This window comes from Sarcophilus harrisii, chromosome 3, assembly GCF_902635505.1.
Source record: "Sarcophilus harrisii chromosome 3, mSarHar1.11, whole genome shotgun sequence".
Classification (NCBI taxonomy): Eukaryota; Metazoa; Chordata; class Mammalia; order Dasyuromorphia; family Dasyuridae; genus Sarcophilus; species Sarcophilus harrisii.
The window spans coordinates 89,375,001-89,389,842 of record NC_045428.1 but is presented as its reverse complement, the minus strand read 5'-3'; positions in this window follow the sequence as shown (position 1 = coordinate 89,389,842).

Below are 14,842 nucleotides of genomic sequence, written 5' to 3'. Positions count from 1 at the left end.
AGGGCTGGAAGTGAGGGGGGGCGGGGCGGGTTAAGCCTATGACTGCAGGAGTTTAAATTCTCTGCAGAGGAAAGAATGCTAATTACTGAATTTGATTAAGAACTGTGCCACAAAGACTTTTCTTTGAATTAGATAACGTAGAAGAACCTCATCAAGTCACTAAAGAGCTATCTAAGATTTAACCTTTGTCAAACAAACTCCAGTATATTTGCTGAATTCAGCAAATATTAAAATTAAAACTAGAGGAAGAGTAAGGATAGAGTTGAAACCACTGAGTTCAGCTCTGATGTAAACAGTTCTTTTAAACTGGATCAAAAAAAAAAAAATCAGAACTGAGTTTGAAGAGAGCTTATATACCTCCTTAAATCAATCAAATCCATTATGTGAGAGACAATGTCACAAGTTGAATACTTTGTACAAAAAGGAAGGAGCTATCTCAGAATCAAAAAAGATTATGATGATACAAACTTCTTCAAATTTTGAAAAAAACATGGAGCAAAGGGAGGACTATGAGGTAACAGTTAAGTAATTTCCTGAAAGTCATTTTAGATATGGGCTGGGGATCAAAGAGGAATATCCAGGCTGAGGAAAATCTAGAGATGAGGTTGGTTCTTTCTCCAATTTTCCCTCCAAATGACTGTTCATGAACAGGACATTATCTTATCTAATATATCCATTATTTTCTCACCCAAATGTTTCCAGTACACTGAATTTTGTCTCAATCACAAAGAGGTCAGACTCAACTAGAAACAGATAAAAAATGCAAAAGAACCATACCTAAGCCTAGATATTGGCCATTTTTTTCTAACAAAACTCAGGGTAAATGTGATTGGACTCAGAATTCTTCATCTAAAATAAATTCTCTAAAGCTGGAGAGAAAGAAATCAAGTGGATCTTAGGGACTATTATATTGTTCTTTCCACTCCCCAGGTCTACCATTGAGCTATATTTAGAAGGTCATTCCTGAAGATCACTCCAACATTGGTGCTGTGTTTAGCTATAAAATCTAGAACAATGGGATGCTGAGAAGCCAGGATGTCTACTTGCCCACCCTTCACCTAAAAAACCCATTTTTCATGGAACCAAATATCCTCAAAGAAGCCCAAGGCCTTTCTGTTACTCACTGTCTCTTACTAGATTCTGTCAACAATTGAAAATGCTAACATTTGAATTTTTTAAAATGGGCAGAAAGTAGGCTGAGGTTGAGTCAGGTCTTTTTTAAAATGATCCCAGTTCCAGCTACACCATCAATTGAAAAAAAGGATTTATTTCTAGTCATATGAAAAAAAGCTCTAAATCACCATTGATTAGGGAAATGAAAATTAAGACAACTCTGAGGTACCATTAGACATCTCTCAATTTGGCTAAGAAGACAAGAAAAGATAATGGTGAATGTTGGAGAGAATGTGGGAAAACCGGGACACTGATACATTGTTGGTGGAATTGTGAACTGATCTAACCATTCTGGAGAGCAATTTGGAACTATGCCCAAAGGACTATCAGATTGTGTATATCCTTTGATCCAGTGATGTCTCTACTGAGCTTATTTTCCAAAGAGATCTTAAAGGAAGGAAAAGGACCCATATGTGCAAAAATTTTTGTAGCAGCTTTTTGTGTGGTGGCAAGATACTGGGAACTGAATAGTGCCCAACAGTGGGAGAATGGCTGAATAAATTATGGTTTATGAATGCTATGGAATATTATTGTTCTATAAGAAACAATCAGCGGGATAATTTCAGAGAGATCTGGAGAGACTTATATGAGCTGATGCTGAGTGAAGTGAGTAGAACCTGGAGATCATTGTACACAGCAACAAGATATACAATGATCAATTCTGATGGACATGGCTCCTTTCAACAGTGAGGTGATTTAAGGCAATTCTAATGAACTTGAAATGGAGAGAGCCATGTGAACCCAAGAGAGGATTCTGGAGACTGAATATGGATCACAACATAGCATTTTCACTTTTTTGTGTGCTTGTTTTTTCTTATCTTTCTTATTTTTTTTCTTTTTTGATCTTATTTTTCTTGTGCAGCATGATATTGTGTGGAAATATGTATAGAAGAATTGCACATGTTTAACATATATTGGCTTGATTGCCCTCTAGAGGAGGGGTAGGGGGAAGGGAGGGAGAAAAAAAATTGGAACATAGGGTTTTGCAAGAGTGAATGTTGAAAATTATCTGAGCATATGTTTTAAAAATAAAAAGCTTTATTTAAGAAAAAATGGGTTTCTCCTAAACCTGTTGTTAAAAGGTCAAAACTGGTCATAGACTATTTTTACTCCATACTTTCTCCAAGGCATTCCATATCATTCTACATTTCACATCATTATAACTCTCCTGGCTCTGACACTCCTTCACCTTCTCTACATGGAAGAACTGCATTAGCCAAACACATGTGTCATTCCCCCATATTTTTATAAATCATATGCATGTAAAATTTATCATCCTGTTACATACATTATTAAACATACAAAAGGAAAAAAATAATGAAATAAAGATATAAGCAGTTGTTAAAATGCTTTTTTAATGTTTCAAAAACTTTTTTCTTTTATTAAAATATTATAAAATATTTGCTGTCACTAAAGTATAGTGACAACAGTGGGATTGAATATGCTCATTATATTTTTAAATCTTGTTTTAGCACTCTTTAATAAGCAATATATTATAATATGCTGAAAGCAAAGCTACCAGTAAGTGTATTGTTAACCCCTGCCCATTATGGAACTCCCACTCATCCCCCAGGATATCTCCTGCACCATACCTGACATGTGACTGCTTGCCATGAGGGCTGAGTATAACATAAGGGCATCAATGTCAATCTGCTTAAATTATTAATATTATTGAATTGTTAGAATGAAATATTAGTAAAGTTTAATTTCTTATTATTTAACTAAAACATGTTTTGCCCTGTTACACCAGCATTTATAATTTATTTTTTCTCATATGCATATGGATATCAATCATACCTTACCCTTGTCACATCCAGTTATTCAGTAGCACTTGATTTGTTGTGAAGGAACACTGGGGACTGGTTTTTATCTGCAGGTAAGGAGTACAGGCTGTGTGGAACAATAGTCTATTTGCTTATGGAAGTCAGAAATTAGAATGTATTTCTCCTTCTTATTTCCTGAGTGCAAAAGCCCAATATATTCTGGCACTTTGAGTATTATCATGTTCCATCTTTCAAAACTAGAGAGAGAGAGAGAGAAACAGAGAGAGAGCGAAAGAGAGAGAAAAACAGAGAGAAAGAGAGAGAGAGAAACAGAGAGAGAGCAAAAGAGAGAGAAACAGAGAACGAGAGAGAGAAAGAGAAAGAGCAAGAGAGAGAGAGAGAGTGAAAGAGAGAGAGAGAAACAGAGAGAGAGAGAGAGAGAGAGAGAGAGAGAGAGAGAGAGAGAGAGAGGAGAGAGAGAGAGAGACCCTTGCCAAAAGGTATGGCCTCTCTCCTTAAGTTTTCAGGCTTTGCCTAAGGACTCACAGCAGTTTCACTGAAAACAAGAAACAAGTCTACAGATTCAATTCAAGGCATGCTCAGGACAAACTTTTCTCCTTGCCTAAAGGAGACCTCTCAGTAATGGCTCACTTTACCTATATTACTTAAAAGGGCCTGCAGTTGAGCTGCAATGAATACACTCCCCAGGCTGCTGTATCTTTTTCAGTTCCTCACAGACATCACCAGGAGCCCAATTCATCAAATCCTTAACACCACTCTTCAGATTTATCTGTCAGGGCAAGGGATCCAGATTAAAAATGAAACAACCATTTCACTTGCTTGACAAGGGTAGACCCAGCCTGCTAAATTTCCATCCCTATCGCTGGAGAGCAGAACTTTGGGAAATAAATAATAAATGCATTTTGACTTAGGGCCACCTAGCCTGGAATACTTTAGAGCCTCTTATCTAAGTACAACAATTATTCCAGTTAATAGGTTAAGGGATATATATGAGATTACTGGTAATCCTTTCACACCGTTGTTCAGTACTTATTTGAAATGCAGGGCACAAATATTTAAGGATTAGCTCCCCTCTCTCCTTGTACATACCCTTAGAGTGATGCTATTTCCTGCTATCTTCTCTTGCAGAATAGAAATGAAGAATAGTTACACTAGGGGAGTTATTATAATCAGTCTCTTTTATATCTTTAAGGCAATTACATGCAAAGACAAGAGTGCCTAATGCAAAGCATTTTGAAACTATAGAATTGCAGCATCTCCTTTAGCCAAGCCATGATAAGATCCAGATGACAGTGCATATTAAAAGGTGTTCCACAGGACAAACTTCAAACAAGGTACATGTCTTCCAAAATCATTATGTTTTTCTCTAAAACATGGTCACTTTTATAGTGCGGAAGAAAAAGTAAAAATCTATTTAGCACACAGCAATAAATACAACAGACATTTATTAAACACTGCTCAGAATGGATGGGACAATAATTGTGAAACACAGAAAGAAGGCAAAACTACTCAACTCTTCTTTCAAGAATGGTCTTTAGAATGGGGAGCATATAACAAAATGATGAAGGAGAAATGAAACTCTTGATGACTCGTTTTCAAAGGTACTGAAAGAAATTGTTATATGTTTACTTAGAACTTTTAAAAATAATGGACAATAAATGATGTGCCACAGTATGATATCTGCCTGCTTCACACTTGCTTAGAAAATCACAAAACACTATCTAAGCAGTATTGTTTTTTACTTATTTTTTAAAACAATTTCCAATTATATTTTACTGATTCAGCCACCAGAAGTTCTGGGGGCCACTTCATCCTGGCCATGTTTTTAACACTTCTGTGCTACAGGATTGGAGATGGACAAATATTATCTTGCTGTTGATAAAGAAGAATGTGGCTTTTTCACATCCTAGATTGATACACTTGACATTTTGATCATTAAAGAAAAATTATCTAGAATGCAATATTAAATAGTGATTACTAAGAGCAGTTCTTTACTTGTTATTATACTTGTTTGTATGCACCTCTTTTTCCTCCTCCCAGAATACATTGTCTCAAAGTTAGGAACTATTTCCATTTTTCCTGTATCTTCCCAATACTGAGCACAGTGTTTTGTACATAGTAGGAACTTGTCTGTCAAAAAAAATAAATTAGTTTTAATAAACTATCCATATTTGTGCTTGTGAAAGGATTATCGTTCAGTCATTCAGACATGTCTGACTCTTTGGGACCCCATTCCCTTCTGTCTTCCAATATTTCCCAGAGTTTATCCATGCTCATGTTTCTTGTTTCCATTATACTCATTATTTACCGAGGACAAAGAATCAACAGATTTACTTTAAATATCAAAGAAGAGAAGGAAGGCTCACACAGACATCTCAAGAAATAATGATACCCACCTATGAGTGTCCTTCTTAGAAGTCTATGTAATTTCAGTCATTTGTGGAATTTCATCAAAGGCTGAGCATGAAGGAACAGCTGCTTGGAATCCATTCAGAATTGGTCCACTTGATCCACAACGGCAGTCCTCTTCCTTTATTCTATCTACATCCTCCACGAAACTCTGCCTGCAGTGTTCCTCGGATTCCAACAGAGAGATGCTCTCAGTTGTTCCCTTTCCCAAGGAATCAGCTCTATGGGGCATATGAGAACAGTGCTAAAGAATTCCTATTAAATCACAGTGTGTTACAAACTACTCTCTCTGAAAGGGTCCCTTCTACTTCAAATCCCCTGACTTCTGGCCTCCCACAGACCAGGAACATAGTATTCTTTTCTATTTCTGAGCATAGTTACATATCCACATTGGATTAGGTTGTGTTGATGTTACAAATGTTTAATGTTGTCCCTATTAAGATATATTCTCATTGAGGTAGAAACTGTCTTTGATTTTTGTTAGTTGTATCTCCAAAATATATCGCATTTTTCATCTATATGTTACTCAGCTTTCACCCATTTTCTCATTTCCCCCAGATCTAAAAGTTCTACAGAGACTCCAATTCCCCCAGTAATTGTTGTTCTCGTCTCTCACCAGGCCTAAATATCTAGGGCTTGGTTTCTTTATAGTCTGAGGTAGAGAGTTGAGGTGGGGAGCCAAGGGCTCAATTGAACTTGTCCCCCCCAATACTAAGCTAATTCTTGAACCACAACAGCATGTGCTTCTCAGATTTAATTTAGACCAAAATATAATAATAACAATAATAATAATATTAATATCTATATTAAAACCCACAATTATAGAGTAGTTAGTGCTTAATAATAATATCTGTATAAAAATGTCACATTTAGAGAGCACTTTCAGAATTATATTCTTCCCTCTCACCTACTAAATGAAGTAGGTAACATTTTCCCATTTCAAGGAGAGAAAAATGAGGCTCACTGGTAATAAGTGACTGGTCTATAGACACCCAAACTCAGGTACACTGCCTATAAATCCATCACTCTTTTCGATTATACCAAGCTGCCTTTTGCTCTGTATCCATCACATAATTACCTGGAGGCAGAAAGGTGATCAATTTCTCATACTTATTCTCTGTTATTCAGATTGTTATGTGCTTAACCTGAAGCCACAACAGTAAAGTAAAAGAATAAGCTAAATGCTCAATTCACACTCAACTCACGGAATCCAAGTAACTCAAGGAGTCCAAATGAAGTTTACTGAATATAGCCAGCCAGGTCTCAAGGGCATAGGAAAGGAAGCCAGAATGTAATTGCTTCCAACTTTGCTCCTGGGCCTCTTACAAATCTTCAGATCTCTATACCAAGGGTTTGTAGCCATATCTGTGGGCAGCAATTGGTATAAATTTGACCCTTCTGTTCTATAATCTCAGAGGCCTATTTCTGGCATATGGCCAGAATCAGCCAGCTCACTCCAGCTCTAACCTTGGTGCTTTCTAGGACAGCAGTGATGGCAGTTTGTGCAAACACAGCAACCTTGGACTGAGGTCTTAAATATATACTTTGCATACCCTTACCTTATATATTGCTATTGTTCATGTACCCACAACTCTTAAGAGGTGGGAAGCTTAGGCTGTCAACAGATTACAATTGCAAGGAGAGTAGAAAGAAAAGGGGTGCCATTAAACATTTGACAACCCAGGAAAAGTGTCATAAGAGAGTTATATGTTTGTGCATTCAATTGCAGTGCTTGTGCATTAATAAAATGTCATTCATTAAGTGGAAAAGTTTCTTAGTGTGGAGACTGAGAGACAGCCTCAGAGTCTAGAAAGAAGATATTGATCAGTAATGGGTTCAAATCCTAACTGTCTAAAACTTATTGATTGCATGATTCCAGGTAAATCTCTTAATCTCAGTTCACTAGGCAATTCAATAAAACTGTAAATTGCAGAGTAGTTGTTGAAATGGAAGGTTTTTTTTTTTTCCTCCCTTGGTAGTTGTCTATATCAATCAAATAATATATATTATATATGTATGTATATATACAACATCATTTTTAACTGAACCTATAATGTATGTATATATATACATACACATAAAATACTCTTGTGTATGTGTGTATATACATATACACACAAATATAAACAGCTGCACTCAAGTATATATAAATATGCAGATACACAAAAATATGTGTATGCATATGTATTTGTCCTATCTCTCATAGTAGTTCTATCTTATTAGAAACCCCCTGAACAGAGACAAACATACTTGCAAGAACGTTATCCCAATATTTCAGTGTAAGAGCTTAGCTAACTAGCTTTGCACATTTAGAGTTGCTGAAGCCTGTATTTACTTTCTGCCTACCTAGTCACAAGGCTGTGGTCTTTGGGAGAACAAACTAATAGCAAAAATAATTTCTTTCCCATTTGCAGTTTCATAATACAGAAATCAACCTGTACAGAGGGATCTGGTTTAGCATTTACTCTTGACCTTAAAAATAGTGTTCCTATATTTCGTACTTTGGTCATAACTCACAACTGATTTGACAGTCACTTATCTATTTATAATTTGCACCCTGACCCTCCTATACATCTCTCACTTTATAATTTGCTAATGCTTATACATATGTTTTCTATGTGAACTTCAGTTTAGTACATGTTGCTTTTAGTTGGCATGCTACTTACTTGTACCTTCATCAATGAAAGACAATCCAATCACCAGATCTGACCTTAGACTCAGATGTGGAATCGGCAAAGTCCTCCTACTTCATGTCCTCCTCTCTCCCTTAAGAGTAACTTCTTCCTTTCTTCCTGTATTGTTCCCTATTTCCAGTCATCTCAGTCTAAACATCTCTTTGTTTCATTTTTGTCTCAGGTAGCTGCTTCTCCTAGCCATATTTGCATTTCAATAAGAATCCAAAAGAATGGGGAAAAAAGAAAAAAAAAAAAAAAACAACAACATTTGAGACCCAGAGGAATGAATTCCTGATAGAAGAAAGTTTTGCACAATGACTGACAGTAGAGGGAGATATTTAGGGTCAAGATACCATTGAGTGCTGACCTACTGATAAGACTGGTCTTGCTAGTATTTGTCCTAATAATCCTGAGAGTTTGGTCTGGAATAAGGTAATAGCATTCATTTTTCTGAACATTTTTCATTGTTCTTGCTATTACTTTTTTCTTGGCAATTGGAAAAGGAACTCTCAGGCCTGAATTTCTATAGATGATGCCTGGAAGAATTGACCTACTCAACTTTGGAACTCCACCCTGAGACTGAGTTACATTTTTAGTTAAATACAAACTCATCTAATCTACCACATCTCATGATTTCCCATTATATCACACATTCATCCTCCACAGACCTACCACCCAGGCTTATTATGAGGATCAAATGAGATACTAAATATTTACCACATAATTGGGCCAGCTAAATGGAATAGTAAATAAATAAACTCCTCTTCCTCAGTCCAAATTCTGGGTCCCTGGGCCCCCCCACACTTGTGACCCTGGATATTTCTTTCCCATATGTAATTTCATGATATATAAATCAACCTATAGGGTTCTGATTTAGCATTTACTCTTGACCTTGAAAATGGGGTTCCTTATATTTGGTACTTCTTGAACGTATTTGATCATAACTCACAACTGATTTAGCAGTCACTTATCTATTTATAATTTGCACCGTGTGTCTCCTATACATCTCTCACTTTATAATTTGCTAATGCTTATACACGTTTTCTAAGTGAACTTTAGTTTGCTTAGAACTTAACCCTGTTTGCTTCAGTTTTCTCATTTGTAAAATGAGCTGAAGAAGTAAATGGAAAACCACTCTAGTATCAATCAAGAAAACCACAAATGAGGACACAAAAAGTTGGACATGACTGAAACAACCAAACACCCACAAGAAATCATTACTTTTCTCCTTTCTTGCTTCATTCTTTTTTTCCTTCTGTCACTTAACATAACCAATCAGTTACTATGTCTTACTGAATCCTCTTTCACAATATCATTTGCAACTGTCCTTTACTGACATAACCATGATCTTGGTTTAGGCTTTCATCACCTCTCACCTGCAGTTTTATAATAGTTTCCTAATAGTAATCCCTATGCCTTAATTCTTTCTCCTCTCTAATTCATTCTCTACATAGTTACTAAAATGATATGCCAAAAGCACATGTCTGAATATGTAACTCTCCTTCTTAATGCCAGTGGCTCCTTAGTTCCTCTAGGGTCAAATACAAATACTTTCGTTGATAGTTAAAAGCCCTTTATAACCTGGCTCCAATCTATCTTTCCAGTCTCATTATATATTCTTTTATGATCCAGCCAACTGGCACACTTTCTGGTCCATGTCCATCTTTTCCATTTGTGTCTTTGAAACAACTTTCCTCCATCCTTGGGATCTATTCCTTCCTGATATCCACCTCTTAGAATTTCTAAGTTCATTTATTGTTGCACGTCCTTCATTTTCAAAAAGGATTAGTGACATCATGGGTTGAAATCTTGATTTAAAATGTATTTAAATGAGGCAGAGTAGCATAAAGTCGTCAGCCTCACTTTCTCTTCCAGGAGTCCAATGGCAGACAAAAATCAAGACAATTGGTGATGGTGTAAGATACAGTGGATGATCTTGACATCTTCAATGTCTGACAAAGCTCCAAGTGCTTCCTTCCCAATGCCTGCTTCAGTCAACTTCATGACCATTAGAACAAACTTTTCCCATCCACCCACTGTACCTGAGAAGCCTTCACCTGCTTAAAGTAGACATTCTCACTGATAAATTTGAGATTTCTTAGTTACCTTCAAACTAGTCCATCTGCTAAGACAGTTCTATCAACGTGTGGCTGCTGTGATGCTATAGCTTTTTGGAGTCACAAGTGAGAGTTGCCTTGAAAAGGACTTAGGAAACTCTCATACCAGAGAAGCTAGTTCTCCCTGAACACTCCAAAGTTTAGTTTAAATACCACATTAAAGATGAAACCTTTTCTCATTCCCCACAATAAAGCACTTGTCTTCAAGCACCTTGCTTTGTATAAACATATTTTATGTATTTACTTATGTTCATATTATCTCCCCAGATGTAATCAAAGCTCCTTGTGTTTCACTTTTGGTTTTGTACCCCCACTGTGCCTAGCACAGTGACTGATTCACCAATAGTATGTTGTAAGGCTCAAATACAATAATAGATGTAAAGCATTTTGCAAACCTTACACCACTATATAAATATGTTATTATTATTCATTATTAGCAGCAGTCTATAGTCACCAAGCCTCTAATCTAGGGACAACTTTGTTCCCTGAGCCTTGTTCTGTGTTCTTGATGAGCTCAAGCAATGTTTATAGATCAAAACAGAGTGTACCAGTAAATGTTTAACAATGTTCTATCTGGCGGGGAGGGGAATGTATGCAGACACAGTTTTAAGTTTAAGATACCAAAATTAACATTTTTTCTATCACTTTAAGTCTAGATGATCCAGATCACAATAAAACAAGGTCTGTTTTATTGGCAATTTCTAAGGAATAAATCTCACACTGAAAAATTTAACCACCAACTCTCCAAAGCCTGGTTAAGAGTTGGCTCTAGCATACCCCTGCTGCTACATAGCAGGCAAGTAATTAATGTCAACTGATAAGGTGATTGTTAGTAAGTCACTTCATTTTTCTGAAGCTCATCTTCTTTACCCAAAAAATAGGAATAATAGTATCTTTACTGCCTCCTGAAAGAAAAGCTTTTGTAAGAATTAGAGCCTATAGAATTGTGAACTATCAGAACTCTGAGAAAGCTTATTCCAAATGCCACATTGTATCTTCCTAATCTCACTCTGGTTTGAGAAAAATTATCCCCTTCTCCCCCACATGAAATCTGGGTTAGAGATTCAGCTGAGTTTCCATATAACAATAAGGTTTTGCATGATATGCTCCAGGAGCATTGTATGACCAGAGAGGAGAGGGCTACTTTTACTCATCGACAGCAGCTCCTAAGTCTCCCTATTTAATTCAAGACACTCTCCAGGGACATGCTCTATTACTACCTTTTTTGCTGCTAGAATCTTGACTAAAACCTGAAGCATTACAGGTTAAGGTCAAATAGGCAGACAGAAAAAGGAGTCAAGATAAAAGGAGCAAGAAAGCAAGAAGGAAAAAAAGAGAAAAGTGGCATTTTCAGAAACTGAAAGTTTATTATATTCTTAATTCAGGCACATTAGTTACAGAGCCTTAATGCTTCTGATGTACTCAAATTCTCAGTACTGACAATTTTTATATTCTCAAGGACACGCTGAGCTGTACACAAGCCAGATCTCTGGATGAGCACTGCAGTTGAATGAAAGGGTTCCAAGTCCCCTGCTTTATATGTTGAAGATGAAATTCAAGAAAAGAGGGGCTGGGTTATAATGACAAAGACATGCAGCCTTCCCCTCCACACCATGGCAGCACATATTTAGAACTGAAATCAAAGAAGAATTTTTCTGATGCAATGTTTGTGAGAAATAATTTGAGGGTAATAGAGAGAAAATAAATGCTTACATCCATATTAACATGCCTGTACTTGTTCATTAAGCCCTGTTTTCTCCTATTTTCCTCATCTCCTTTCTTGGCTCTATTTTGGGAATTTTTAATGCAGAAAAATAAAGGAATTTAAGCACATTTCTGCGTGGTGCTCTTTTTTTAAAAGGATGAACAATTTTGGTAATATATTATTATATCAGGAAAATGTAAATTTTTTGTGATAAATCTTTTGTTCATACAATACACTGTCAATTTGAGAAACAACTGTTTGATTCTTTTTACTTTATCTCATATGTGAGCTTAATTAATCACAATGGAATCTTATTCATAACTATTTTCCAACCCATGAGGCAATTATTTCCTCCAGATTGGTATTTTCTTCTAACTAAAGATGGCATTGAACTAGGGAAAACATTAAAACCCTGATGCAAATCATAATGAATTCTATGCAAAGTAGTTGTATTAATGTAAAGCAGTTGAGATCTTAATTGCATTGTTTATGTTTTCCTTCAGTTTTCTTAGAATTTTTTATATCAAGTTTTACTAAATGATTAATAGGAGATGTTTGGTCTGGTAAATAAGAATGGGGGTCACCATGCAAAAAAGAGAGAGAAAGGGAAAATGAATCTGATGAAAGATTTTAATTGAGGTTGATTGTGACTAGACTAAAAATGCCCAGTTAAAGAGGTGCCATATAGAGGCTAGAAAATGTTTGAATTGTACTTTCCCTGGAATTTACAAAGAGACTTACTAAAATCTTTTAAAATGATAAGTATTAGCTGCCCACTGAAAAACCTATCACTAGTCCACTGAATAGTGCAGAAAGCGATGAAGATATCTGTATTTCCTGAATCTTGATAAGAATATCTGAGATTTAATGAGATAACTGTCTCAGTTGGGCCATATGACTATAAAATAGAATATCCCAAGAATTCCAGGAAGAGAAGAAACTATGTCTTTTACAAAATATGTATTCTCCTAACAGTACCTTGCATGTAGTAGGTGCTCAAAAATTGTATGTTGAATGAATGTTTATCTGTTAAACTAGTAGAGATGGGGATGAGGAATGGACACTAGGATCTCAGAAGAAGCTTCCAGGCCTAAATCTAGAAATCTATGAGTTAGTTATCAGTTAGTTAAGATTATTAGTTAGTAAAAAGGGAGGTGATATGATCAGGTACGAGTAACTCTCTTCAGGGCTTAGCTCATATATCATCTGTAGAAAAGCTATTATATTTGCCTTAGTTGACTAAATTAGCTAATATATTCTCCTTCCTTCCTGAAATCATCACTTATGTTTATGTGGCTATGTGCTGTGTTCCCCAATTAGAATTCTAGCTCCTTGAGGACAATAATGGTATTTCACTTTGCCTTTTTATCTAAAGTTTTTTGCACACAGTAAGTACTTAGTAAAGGTTTATTGATTTGTATGATAATAGCAACAATTATGATGGTGATAATGATAATGATATCTAGCAGCTAGAGAGCATAATAGATTGCTAAATCTAGAGTCAAAAAAGTCTAATTTCAAATCTTGCCTCAAATACCTATGAACTGTGTGACCTTGAACAAATCATTTAATCTCTCTGACTCAATTTCCTCATCTGTGAAACAGGATTAATAACAATACCTGCCTCAAAGGTTATTATGAAGATCAAATGAGGTAATATATATAAAACTCCTTACAAATCTAAAATTATTGTATAAATACTATTATTATTTCATTATTAATATTATCTCTTTGAACCAATTCCAACTCCTTGTTCATGTCATGAGGAAAGAATAACAACAAAATTAGCAAATGCCAGCCAAAATAATAAGTACGCAGTGACTGATATTTTAAATGAAAAAAACTTTGTAGAAACCCAGAAATACTGGCAAAATGGATTCTGGTAATATCATTAACTGGGATTTCACCACAGCTAATGTGATGAAAGTGCTTATATATATATGAAATAAATGTGGTAGTGTAAAACTATAGGAGGACCTTATTCAAAACCATCACAGTGACTTAGTTGACATGGAAAACAGTGGAACACAGCAAGTATTCTGGGACTTTCAAGTTCAAGTATAATAATAATATAAGATTTGTGTGTCCAAGTCATAAATGTTAATAACTTACTTGTTTGAAATGCTTCAAAGAAAATGATACTGACCAATAAAGAAAGAAAACCCAAAAGTACATGAATTGACTGCATGTGAATATTTTCATTATGCCCCAATACTAGATCATAACAAAACTAGAAATAAACCTCTCAGTTGTAGGCAAAACTTTATACTATTTTTTAAACTCTATCCATAGGTCCAAGTCATACAATGATATAATGATCTAAACAACATAAAATATCTAGGAGGTTACCTGCCAAAACAAAGCCAGGAACTCTATAAACACAATTACTAAATGTTTCATACAAACAACATACAAACATACAAACAACGTTTCATACAAAAATATCAATTGCTCATAAGTAGACTGAGCTAATATAATAAAAATGACAATTCTACCTAAAATACTTCTTCAGTGTTATACCAATCAAACTGCCAAATAATTACTTTATTAAGCTAGAAAAAATAATAACAAAATTCATCTGGAAGAACAAAAGGTCAAGAATATCAAGGGAATTGATGGGGTAGGGAGATGCAAAGGAAAATGGCCTAGCCATGCCAGATGTATAACTATATTATAAAGTGGGAAACATCAAACCATTTGGTACTGGCTAATAAACAGAGTAGGGGAATCAGTGGAATAGGTTAGGGACACAAGACACAATAGTCAGTGACTATTGTAATCTAGTGTTTGAAAAACCCAAAAGTTCCAGATTCTGGTATAAAAACTCACTATTTTACAAAAATGCTGGGAAAATTTGAAAACTATGGCAGAAACTAGGTCCTGATCAACATCTGATACCCTATACCAAGATAAGTTTGAAATGGGTTCATGACTTAGACAAAAAACAAATTAGTTTTTAGACACAAGCAAATTAGAAGA